Below are 11,276 nucleotides of genomic sequence, written 5' to 3' on the forward strand. Positions count from 1 at the left end.
TGTGTGTGTGTGTGTGTGTGTGTGTGTGTGTGTGTGTTTTATCTTCAGTTTAACGTCTATTCACAATAAGTGTTTTTAGACGGAAAGCAGTAAAGAAGTGGATAAAGGAAAGGGAATGCATGTGAATATTAGTGTAAAAAAAAGTATTCATGTTATGTATCAGAGGAAAAGTATATTATAAGAAAAAGGTGTGTGTGTGTGTGTGTGCGAGAGAGAGAAGAGAGAGAGAGTGTGTGTGTGTGTGTGTGTGTGTGTGGGCGTGTGTATGCGTGAATGAGAGAGAGAAAGAGAAAGAAAGACAGAGAGTGTATGTGTGTGTCTGTGTCTGTGTGTGTGTGTGTGTGTGTGTGTGTGTGTGTGTGTGTGTACATGTGTATGCGTGTGCGTGCGTGCGTGTGTATGCGTGTGTGTGCGTATGTGTCTGTGTCTGTGTGTGCTAGAAATGAGTGAAGGAGTACGTGTCTAAATCACTCTGTAACGAATAAACATCAAGCCAGAGAGAAGTATCGCCCAACACCACATTAATCTGCTGTCGCGCGCGACGTGAACGCAGGCAGACCCGACGCAGACCATTATCAACGCTTTAAAACATACGTGACGTTAAGGTCCCTTTCCACATTAACTCCCTCAGTACGGCCTGTCCTCTCTTCTCCTCTACGCAGACTCCTCGGATGTCCAGTGGGTGTCTCAATGACCCAACCTTTAGCTTCCGTCGTCAGAATTGTGGTATTCTTTGTCAACATTCACCTCTTCAGTATAAGAGCCTTCCACTTGCAATATTTTGATGGTGGTAATTGGGGTGAAACGCTGTTAACGTTGTCTCTTTCGCCGTTCGTATGGAGAGAGTTAAAGCATGAGCGCATCGCTGCAGTTAATCAACTGACGAACTATTACATTCCATGTTCTCCCGATGAAAATGACATTAACACAGAGAGACCGCACTGAAGGCGATTTGACACAAAAATCATAAAAATTCAAATACCTATTACGAACATATTTGCAAATGTCGATCTCTTTGTGTGTGTGTGTGTGTGTGTGTGTGTGTGTGTGTGTGTGTCCGAATTCACGCACACAATTGTCAGAATCAACTAAATCGTCTCTGCATCATCACCACCAATAATTATTACCACCACCACCACCACCACCACCACCGTCAGGGAAACTCTCTAAATGATGCCGCACGTGATTTACATGCCGCGCGTGCGGTGCCAGACCTCTCAAGACAAATCACAGCCACCTCCCTGTAAGTTGGGACAACAGAGACAACAGACCCAGACGCCCAATCTGTGAAAATGTGGCTGTCGTACTTCCAGCAAAACGCAACGCACCCGCGCCCTAGCCACCACGACTCCCTCACCTCCTTCTCCTCCTCCTCCTCGTCCGTCTTCTTCTTCCTCCTCCTCCTCCTCTTCCTCCTCCCTACCTCCAGATTCTGCACGGAAGCGCGAAGGTCGATACGTCTTGTCACTGCGGGTTATCTTGGGAAGGGAGGGGGAGGGGGAACAGCGAGGAGACAGGGGTTGGAAGGGGGTGGAGATGGGGGCGGGTGGAACTGAGGGGAGGTTGTGGTAGGCTGGTAAACCGTGTTTATTGGAATCAGAAGCTGGACCAAGTCTCGTGGCGGAGGAGACGGACAGAGAAGAAGGGTGTCTGGATGGGGTGCTGGGGGGCGGGGGAGGGGGTTAGGAGTGGTGAGGGAGGTGGTGGTGGGGGACACAGAGACCCTAGGGATGGAGAGAGAGAGAGGGGGGGGGAGGGAGGAGGGGGAGACATACATTACAGATACACAGAATGTCAGACACATCTAGAGAGACAGACAGACAGACAGGGAACAGGTAGGCACTGCAGACGGAGAGAAAGGCAGAGAGAGAGAGAGGTGGGGGGAGAGAGAGGGGAGGGAGGTGGAGAGAGAGAGAGAGAAAGGGAGGGAGAGAGAGAGAGAGAGAGGGAGACTTTGAAACAAGAGAAAGGACAGAGACAGAAAGACAGACAAGAGGGAAATCGGAAAAATACGAGACAGACAGAGACAAGAGACAAACAGAAAGACAGAAACAGCAACAAAAAAGGGTCTTGTCAACAACAACAAAAAAAAACAAAAAAAACAAAAAAAACATACTGACATAAACATTCATTCCTTCATTTGAATGACTATGCCATCTCTCATTCCTTCAGTAAGTAAATTCGCAAAGCCAGGTTAAGGGACCCTTTCACCGCCAGTCAATTTAGAGTACAAAATTCCCTTGTGGTATAAACACAGAAAAGATAGTGGCTAAGAATAGCTGGGGATTCCCCTTGCGATGTTATAGAAAAAAATATGGCCTATCCTACCACTCAACATTAAGAGCAGTAGGTTCATGGATAACAGACTAATGAATGGTCACCTTTCAGTGACATGGGTCCTCTACCACGCCTGTGCATAAATGCGAGCTTGGCGGTGAAAGGGTTAAATGGCCCACGGTGTCAACGAATGATAGTAACCACTTAGCCAGCAACACTACGACCAACGCCGTTCGACAGACATGGGAGCTAAATTAGCGAGAGAGGCACGCACGTACGCGCTTGTAAGCCATATCATCAATCTCACACTTCGGGGTTCTCGGCTAACTGAGACTCGCTGTCAGACGTGACAAGAACTGCCGCTACCCACCAACTCGCAGAGTTCTAACCGGCCGTGCATGAAGAACACACACACACACACACACACACACTCACACACTCACACACACACACACACACACACACACTCACACACTCACGCGCGCGCGCACACAAACGCGCATACACACACACGGGTACAAGGGATAAGAAGAAGGGTGTTAGGAGACCCCACCCCACTCCCCCTCACCGTGGCAGTGCTGCTTGCCTGACCCTCCACCACCACACCATCCCCTCGTCACACACACACACACACACACACACACACACTCCCCCCCCCCACTACCCCCCCAAAAAAAATTTAAATAAATAAATAAAAGCCAGAAGTTCTCTGGCTTCCACTTCCAGACAGGATATTGTCCTGCTCTGTCACTTCTGCCTCGGACTCTGGGCCTCTCCTTCCCACAAATGCTTTGGAAGCGGGCAGCAATATATCTCTCTAGCAGTTGTGTTGGCCTCTGTACTGTCTTTTAGAACTCTGTGTGTGTGTGTGTGTGTGTGTGTGTGTGTGTGTGTGTGTGTGTGTGTGTGTGTGTGTGTGTGTGTGTGTGTGTGTGTGTGTGTGCGGGCACGAGTGTCTCAGTGTGTGTGATTGTGAGACTGTGTATATATGTGTGTCTGTCCGGTTTGTAAACATTAAGTTTGAGGTGTGCATGCATACACATGATCGTAGAAAGGAGAGAGAACGAGAGAACGAACGAACCTTACATATATATATATATATATATATATATATATATATATATATATATATATATATATATATATACAGGGGAAAAAAGGAATAAGCACAAATGGATTGTTTTCATCCTGCCCTCATGAAAAGGGAAAATGAAGACTCAATACAAAGGCATAACATTATATAGATACATAAGTTAAGTCACCAAAATGAGAGACAGAGAGAGGGGGGGTGGTGGAGAGGGAGACAAGACAGCAAGACAGTCAGACCGTGTCAGAGACAAGAGAGAGGCAGTGAGGCAAGTCAAACATAAAAAAGAGGGGTTTATTATACGGACTAGAAGGTTGGTAGTGTGAGCCTTCTATGATTCAGATTCACCAAAGAAACAGTTGACTTTGCGTGTTTAGAACCATACTTAAAGAAACCATATCAGTCCTTCTAATAGAATTGACCTCTCATTAAACTTTTTGGGTTTTTTTTTTTAATTCAAGAACCTTTGAACAAACAAACACGTCGTCATCATCTTCCCGAAACATCTCCGGTTTGAAAAAAAACAAAACTGCCTGCCAAGAACAGCACTGTAACAAAGCTAGAGCTGTGTCAATCCTCCAGAACTGGGATTCAGCCAAGGGTCAGTTCTATACCACCACTTAGAGAATGCTCAAACCCAAGCCACACTTCCAATTTATGTGAGGTAACCAGGAACTGGCACATTGCTTATCCGATACTTCAAGAATCAGCTGGCGGGATTTCTTTCTTCTGCAGTTCAACCAACCAACACAGCACATTCAGTTTCTTTTCAAAAATTCAAACTTCGGCTTTTGTGGGTGCTTTTAAGGTTTGGAAAAGGCAAGAGCGGAATAAAACGTATTGCGACTTCATGTTGGACTTTGAATAACGTACAAAGTAATACATATACACATATATAATGCATACATACATAGGGATGATAGGGCAAATGGGATGGAAGAAAATATGCGCCGAAAAACAATTCTTCTGCCGTCATATACTCTGTGTGTGTGCGTGTGTGTGTGTGTGTGTGTGTGTGTGTGTGTGTGTGTGTGTGTGTGACCATGAACCTGAACCATGCCCATGCGGACCAATGATGATGAAAGACTGCAGCCGCTGTTCGTTTTTTGTGGTGCCTCTCTTCCTTGCATGCACTGACACAGGAGACATCTTGGGACAACTCAGAAAGGTGACATGTACTTAGGACAGTCCAGAATGGTGACGTGTACCATCTGGAAACAGTCTAGAAAAATGATATGTACGATCTTCTAGGGTAGTCTAGAAAGGTGATTTGTACTTTCTTAAGACAGTCTAGAGAGGTGATCTGTACATTCTTATGGCAGTCTAGAAAGGTCACATGTACTAAGGACAGTCTAGGAAGGTGACATATACTATCTATCAACAGTTTGAAAAGGTGACATGTACTAAGGACAACAGGCAAAGGTGACATGTACTAAAAGACAGCCCAGAAACGTGGCAAGTGCTAAACGAAAGTCCAGATAGATGGCATGTACTGAAGCCAGTCTACAAAGGTTATTGTACCACCTTTAAAAAAAGTCTAGAAAAATGACGTGTCCTACCGAAGGACAGCCCAGAATGATGACATGTACTAAAGGACAGCCCAAAAAGGTAACATGTACAAAAGACATCCTATAAAAGTGACATGTACTACAGGCAGCCCAGAAAAGTGACAAAGTACCAAGGACATCCTATAAAAGTGACATGTACTACATACAGCCCAGAAAAGTGACAAAGTACCAAGGACATCCTATAAAAGTGACATGTACTACATACAGCCCAGAAAAGTGACAATGTACCAAGGACATCCTATAAAAGTGGTATGTACTGCAGACAGCCCAGAAAAGTGACAATGTACCAATGACATCCTATAAAAGTGGCATGTACTACATACAGCCCAGAAAAGTGACAATGTACCAATGGCATCCTATAAAAGTGGCATGTACTACAGACAGCTCAGAAAAGTGCCAATGTACCAAGGACATCCTATAAAAGTGGCATGTACTACATACAGCCCAGAAAAGTGACAATGTACCAATGACATCCTATAAAAGTGGCATGTACTACATACAGCCCAGAAAAGTGACAATGTACCAATGACAGGCCAGAAAAATGACAATGTACCAATGACATCCAATAAAAGTGGCATGTACTACATACAGCCCAGAAAAGTGACAATGTACCAAGGACATCCTATAAAAGTGACATGTACTACATACAGCCCAGAAAAGTGACAATGTACCAATGACATCCTATAAAAGTGGCATGTACTGCAGACAGCCCAGAAAAGTGACAATGTACCAATGACATCCTATAAAAGTGGCATGTACTACAGGCAGCCCAGAAAAGTGACAATGTACCAATGACATCCTATAAAAGTGACATGTACTACATACAGCCCAGAAAAGTGACGATGTACCAATGACATCCTATAAAAGTGACATGTACTACATACAGCCCAAAAAAGTGACAATGTACCAATGACAGGCCAGAAAAGTGACAATGTACCAATGACATCCAATAAAAGTGGCATGTACTACATACAGCCCAGAAAAGTGACAATGTACCAAGGACATCCTATAAAAGTGGCATGTACTACAGGCAGCCCAGAAAAGTGACAATGTACCAAGGACATCCTATAAAAGTGGCATGTACTACAGGCAGCCCAGAAAAGTGACAATGTACCAATGACATCCTATAAAAGTGGCATGTACTACAGGCAGCCCAGAAAAGTGACAATGTACCAATGACATCCTATAAAAGTGACATGTACTACATACAGCCCAGAAAAGTGACAATGTACCAATGACAGGCCAGAAAAGTGACAATGTACCAATGACATCCTATAAAAGTGACATGTACTACATACAGCCCAGAAAAGTGACGATGTACCAATGACATCCTATAAAAGTGACATGTACTACATACAGCCCAGAAAAGTGACAATGTACCAATGACATCCTATAAAAGTGACATGTACTACATACAGCCCAGAAAAGTGACGATGTACCAATGACATCCTATAAAAGTGGCATGTACTACAGACAGCCCAGAAAAGTGACAATGTACCAATGACAGCCGAGAGAGGTAAAGACAGCCAAGAAAGACGACATGTACGAAAGAACAGCCCAGCAAGGCGGGCAAGGGTGCACACTCACTGCCTGAGGACTTCGTTGACCTGGTCCTGCAAGGTCTGCAGGCGGAGCTCCAGCCGACTCTTCTCCTTGTTCGTGTCCTCCAGCACGTCCCGCGCCTCCTTCAGCTCCGTCTCGTACACCACCTTGATGGCGCTCGTCTCCTTGCCCCACTTGCCCTTCAGGTCGTCCAGCTCCGAGGCCAGCTTCCGGTTCTGCGCCTCCAGGAAGCGGACCTTCTCGATGTAGTTGGCGAAGCGCTCGTTCAGGTCGCGCATGTCCTGCTTCTCCTTCTCGCGGTGGTGCTTCACCTCCGTCACGCGGTCCGAGTTCATGGCGGTGAAGGTCGGCATGTGGCCTGAGGAGATCTCCACCGTGCGCTTGTAGGAGCCGCCCCCGCCGCCGAAGCCGCCCGCCAGGCCGCCCGCCAAGGAGGCCGAAGCCCTCTGCACGGAGGTGCTCCGTGGGTGGATGTTGGACTTGTAGATGAAATCCGACTCCCCGGAGATGCTGTGGCCGTGGCCGCCGCCGCCTCCGCTCAGGTCGATGGTGCTCCCGCCTCGGGAGGAGGAGGAGGAGGTGATGACGGTGCGGCTTTCCTTGATGCTGCTGGAGGAAGACATGGTGCTGTACGTGCCCGGAACAAGGTCAGCAGTGGTGGCTTCGAGTGGTGGGCGCCGACGTAAAGAGCGTCAATGAGCTGTTTTGTGGGTTGGTGGTGGTGACTGGTGGAAAGTCACGGATGCTGACAGTTCGTTGGATGTGGTGGGGTGGATCTTACTGTAGAGGTGGTGGTGTTATTGTTGAGCCTGGAACACGTGAAGCGAAGAAAGATGTGATCAGGTCTACACAATGAGCAACAGGTGTACAGGGTTGGAAATGTATGTGATCATGATGATGGTTTTAAAAAAAATATCAATATGCAAGCGAGAGAGAGAGAGAGAGAGAGTGTGTGTGTGTGTGTGTGTGTGTGTGTGTGTGTGTGTGTGTGTGTGCGTGCGTGCGCGCGTATCTGTGTCTGTGTGTCTGCGTGTCTTTGTCTGTGTGTCTGTGTGTGTACGCGCGCGCGTGTGTGTGTGTCTGTGGCGTATGTTTGTTAGATTGAGGATGCACTGTGAAAGAGATAGAGAGAGAGAGAGGATACACGTATGAATAATGCTTCTATGACACAGACATTTATCGATTTTTCAGCATCTCCCTCCCAAATATTCCACGAACTTTTGAAAGAGATATACGCAGTTTCTGCAAATTCAAGAAACAACTGCATCTCCATCCAATCTCATTAAGGTTTATTTGCGCAGGTCCTGCACGCCTACTTTCGTCTGACAATTCAACGTAACTATAAAAGTCTCCTGGGCATAAGGTCTCAGACGCGACAAAACGTTTTTGCCAAACCTTGGCATACTTCTTGGAATGGCGACGGGGAACCAAAAATTGCCAGCAGAGAGAGTGAGACAGACAAAAGCAGAGACAGCATAGACATACATACATACAGACAGACAGACAGGTCGAAAAAGAAAGAGGTGTATAGAATTTAGTACTTTGTACATGTTCAAGTAAAACAGTATCATCCCAAGAAACAAGGCGGGGTGAATATAATTGTTATTCCTCAATGTTCAAAACCTTTCATTAAAAATACAGAAAAATCAAACGAGCTAAACATTAACGAACAACAAGGCAATGAAATAGGAAGGTAACGTGGCATGTAACATGATCATTTTTAAAATTTCAATCCGTAATGCTTTTCTTGAATGTAACGTGCTTCATCGTAACAATGAACAACATCGACCCACCATCCGTACTTCTAAACAACAGAAATATGACACTTTCCATTATTCACAAAATGAAACCAAAAGTCGTCTGAATTTTTCCTGACCTGCGCTATTTATGCATTGTCATCAATATCAACCAAACCCTTAGCTCCCTAAACCTTTTCTCGAGCGCCTAACACCCAAAGGAAAAACGTATAAATATACACAAGGGAAAAAAAATCGATAAAAAGGTAGAAATTTAACCGAACAAGAAAAAATAACTCTCCCACTCAATCTCGCACATCCTTACCAAAGTGATTCCCAGAGCTGCCCAACTCGACGAGAGAAGCAGACGGTCGCTCACTGACGCAAACTACAAGATCTACAAAAACAGAACTCACAGCCGCTTTTGGATCTGAGCACGAAATCTGTTCGTGACGATACTACGAACGTGAAGACAAGAGTGGAGAGAAAGAGAGAGCGAGAGTCTGTCCTGTCTTGGCTGAAGGCCGGAGACTAAATGGAGCGGCATGGAAGCCGAGGTCGCATAAAATATTCCGGGCTGGGGCGTAACGCGTGTTTCGATTGGTCGCTGGCCCAGCCAGTCTTGCAGCTCTGACGAAGTAAATTTGGGGGGAGTGTTGCTATATGGTTGCTAGGAGGAGGGGCAGGGGGCGGAGGAGGAGGAGGAGGAGGAGGAGGCGGAGGAGGGGAGGAATGTAGAAGTAGTAGACAAGGACAGGAGGGATGACAGGAGGGAAGAAAGGAGTGGGGGGTGATGTGACACAACCTGTTGGTGCTGTTCTACGAATGTTCATCCCCCCAGAATTTCATGATCAATGCATCTTAGTTGGTGGGATGGGAGTGAGGTGGTTACGCATTCACTGTAAGTGCACAAAGCTTTTTTTTTTTGTTGTTGTTGTTGTTGTTTGGGAGGGGTGGGAGGGGGGCAGGGGAGGAGAGGGCGAAGGGGGGCGGGGGGGTTGTTACTCACAGAGCGCTCTTTTTTTTTTCCTTTTTTTTTCTTCTGTTTTTTTTTTTTTTGTTGTTGTTGTTTTTGTGGGGGTGGAACCTTTTTTGTGCTGTTCCGTTGCAGATGGCCAAGAAAAACGTTTTTACGGTTCAAGTCCAGTGTTTGTGGGAATATTTGTTCGTAAGGGAACCTTGTGTCAGAGAATTCTTTAGCGTGTGAAACTGGTTGTGGGAGCATTTAGTTCTCTTCAATCCCCCCCAACCCCATCTCCCTCTCTCTCTCTCTCTCTCTCTCTCTCTCTCTCTCTCTCTCTCCTCTCTTTCTCTCTGTTTCTCTCTCTCTCTTCCCTCTCTCTCTCTCTCTCTCTCTCTCTCTCTCTCTCCCTTACAGCCGCTGTTTCTTCCCAAGAACTGAACTTTGTCGGATCCTGTCTGCGTGGCCTCTCCGGCCAGCTTGGAGAACAGTCCAGCCACTGTGTGATGCTGTGAAGGGCCGGGTGAGAAGTGACGGCACTAATGGTAAGTTCCGGGAGGCGGCTGAAACTAGCTGTGAAATCTCCCCACATCGATTTGTTTTGCTCCACCCTTGCCTTGCCTTGCCCTGCCTTGCCTTCCTTTGTCTTGCCCTGTCTTGCCTTGCTTTGCCATGCCATGCCTTGCTTTGTCTTGCCATGCCTTGCCTTGCCCTGCCTTGCCTTGCCTTGCCATTTCTTCCCTTGCTGTGCCAGGCCTTTCCTTGCCCTGCCCTGCCTTGCCTTTGCTTTGCCATGCCATGCCTTGCTTTGTCTTGCCATGCCTTGCCTTGCTTTGTCTTGCCTTGCCTTGCCATGCCATGCCTTGTCTTGCAATCTTGCAGTGCGTTGTCTTGTTTTGTCACTGTCTCGTATTCTTGTTTTCTGGTGCGTTGTCCTGCAGGTTTCGACTTGCCTCGTACGATAATTATTGCCTTGTCAAGTTGTCTCGCCATGACATGTCATCCTTTGTCTCGTCTTGTTCTGTCCTGTCTCGTCTTGCTTGCTCCTCATGTCTCGTCCCGTCTTGACTTGCATTGCCCTGCCCTGCCCTGCCCTGCCCTGCCCTGCCCTGCCCTGTCCTGTCCTGTCCTGTCTCACCTTGCCCTGTCCTGTCTTACCTTGCCCTGTCCCGCCCTGTCCTGTCCTGTCTTATCTTGCCCGGCCTTTGTTCTGACATCTCTCGCTCGTCTTGTCTTGTTTTGCATTGACTCGCCCTTTTTCCGCTTCCTTTGTCTTGCTCTGTTTTTGTCTTGTTCCCTTTTTTGTGTCGCCCTGCCTCGCTTGCCTTGTCTTGGTCTCGTCTTGTCTCGCTTACCTTGTCTTGTTCTACCGTGTCTCGCCCTGTCTCGCTTCTTGCCTTGTTCCGTTTTGTGTCTTTCTGTCTCTCTTGCTTTGTGTCATTCCCATTTGTCTCGCCCTGTCTCGCATGTTTTGTCTCTTCTTGTCCCGCATTCCCTCGTGCCCTCTAGCTCTGGCCTGCTTGGCACTGTTCTGATTTGATTAACTCACTCAGTACGGTCAGTCCTCTCTTCTCCTCTACACAGACCCCTCGGATGTCTAGTGGGTGTCTGAATGACCCAACCTTTAGCTTCCGTCGTCAGAATTGTGGTATTCTTTGTCAACATTCACGTCTTCAGTATAAGAGCCTTCCGCTTGCAATATTTTGATGATGGTAATTGGGGTGAAACGCTGTTAACGTCGTCTCTTTCGCCGTTCGTATGGAGAGAGTTAACAGTGCCTTATCTTGCCGTCAGTCGTCTTCCATTGCCCCGACTTTCGGTCTTGCCTTGGTTCGCTTTACCCTGCCGTGTCATTCCTTTCTGTCTTACCTCCCCTCTGACTGCCCACCATTGCTGACATGAGATCAGATTGAAGAGCAGTTTCTATTTTTCGCGTATACTTAATTCTTCTTCTTCTTCTTCTTCTTCTGCGTTCGTGGGCTGCAACTCCCACGTTCACTCGTATGTACACGAGTGGGCTTTTACGTGTATGACCGTTTTTACCCCGCCATATAGGCAGCCATACTCGGTTTTCGGGGGGTGTG

At 47.0% G+C, this 11,276-nt stretch overlaps 1 pseudogene across 1 annotated transcript; it reads right to left on the reverse strand.

Moving 5' to 3' along the window:
- Positions 1 to 6,515: 6,515 nt before the first annotated feature.
- Positions 6,516 to 8,726, reverse strand: LOC143289658 (60 kDa neurofilament protein pseudogene; annotated as a pseudogene). Its single transcript, XR_013056261.1, has 2 exons — positions 8,557 to 8,726; positions 6,516 to 7,304 (listed from the first exon to the last, which is right to left on the reverse strand). The product of XR_013056261.1 is annotated as a 60 kDa neurofilament protein pseudogene (transcript).
- Between the last annotated feature and the right edge of the window lie 2,550 nt (positions 8,727 to 11,276).

This window comes from Babylonia areolata, chromosome 14 (genome assembly GCF_041734735.1).
Source record: "Babylonia areolata isolate BAREFJ2019XMU chromosome 14, ASM4173473v1, whole genome shotgun sequence".
In the NCBI taxonomy this organism is placed as follows: domain Eukaryota; kingdom Metazoa; phylum Mollusca; class Gastropoda; order Neogastropoda; family Buccinidae; genus Babylonia; species Babylonia areolata.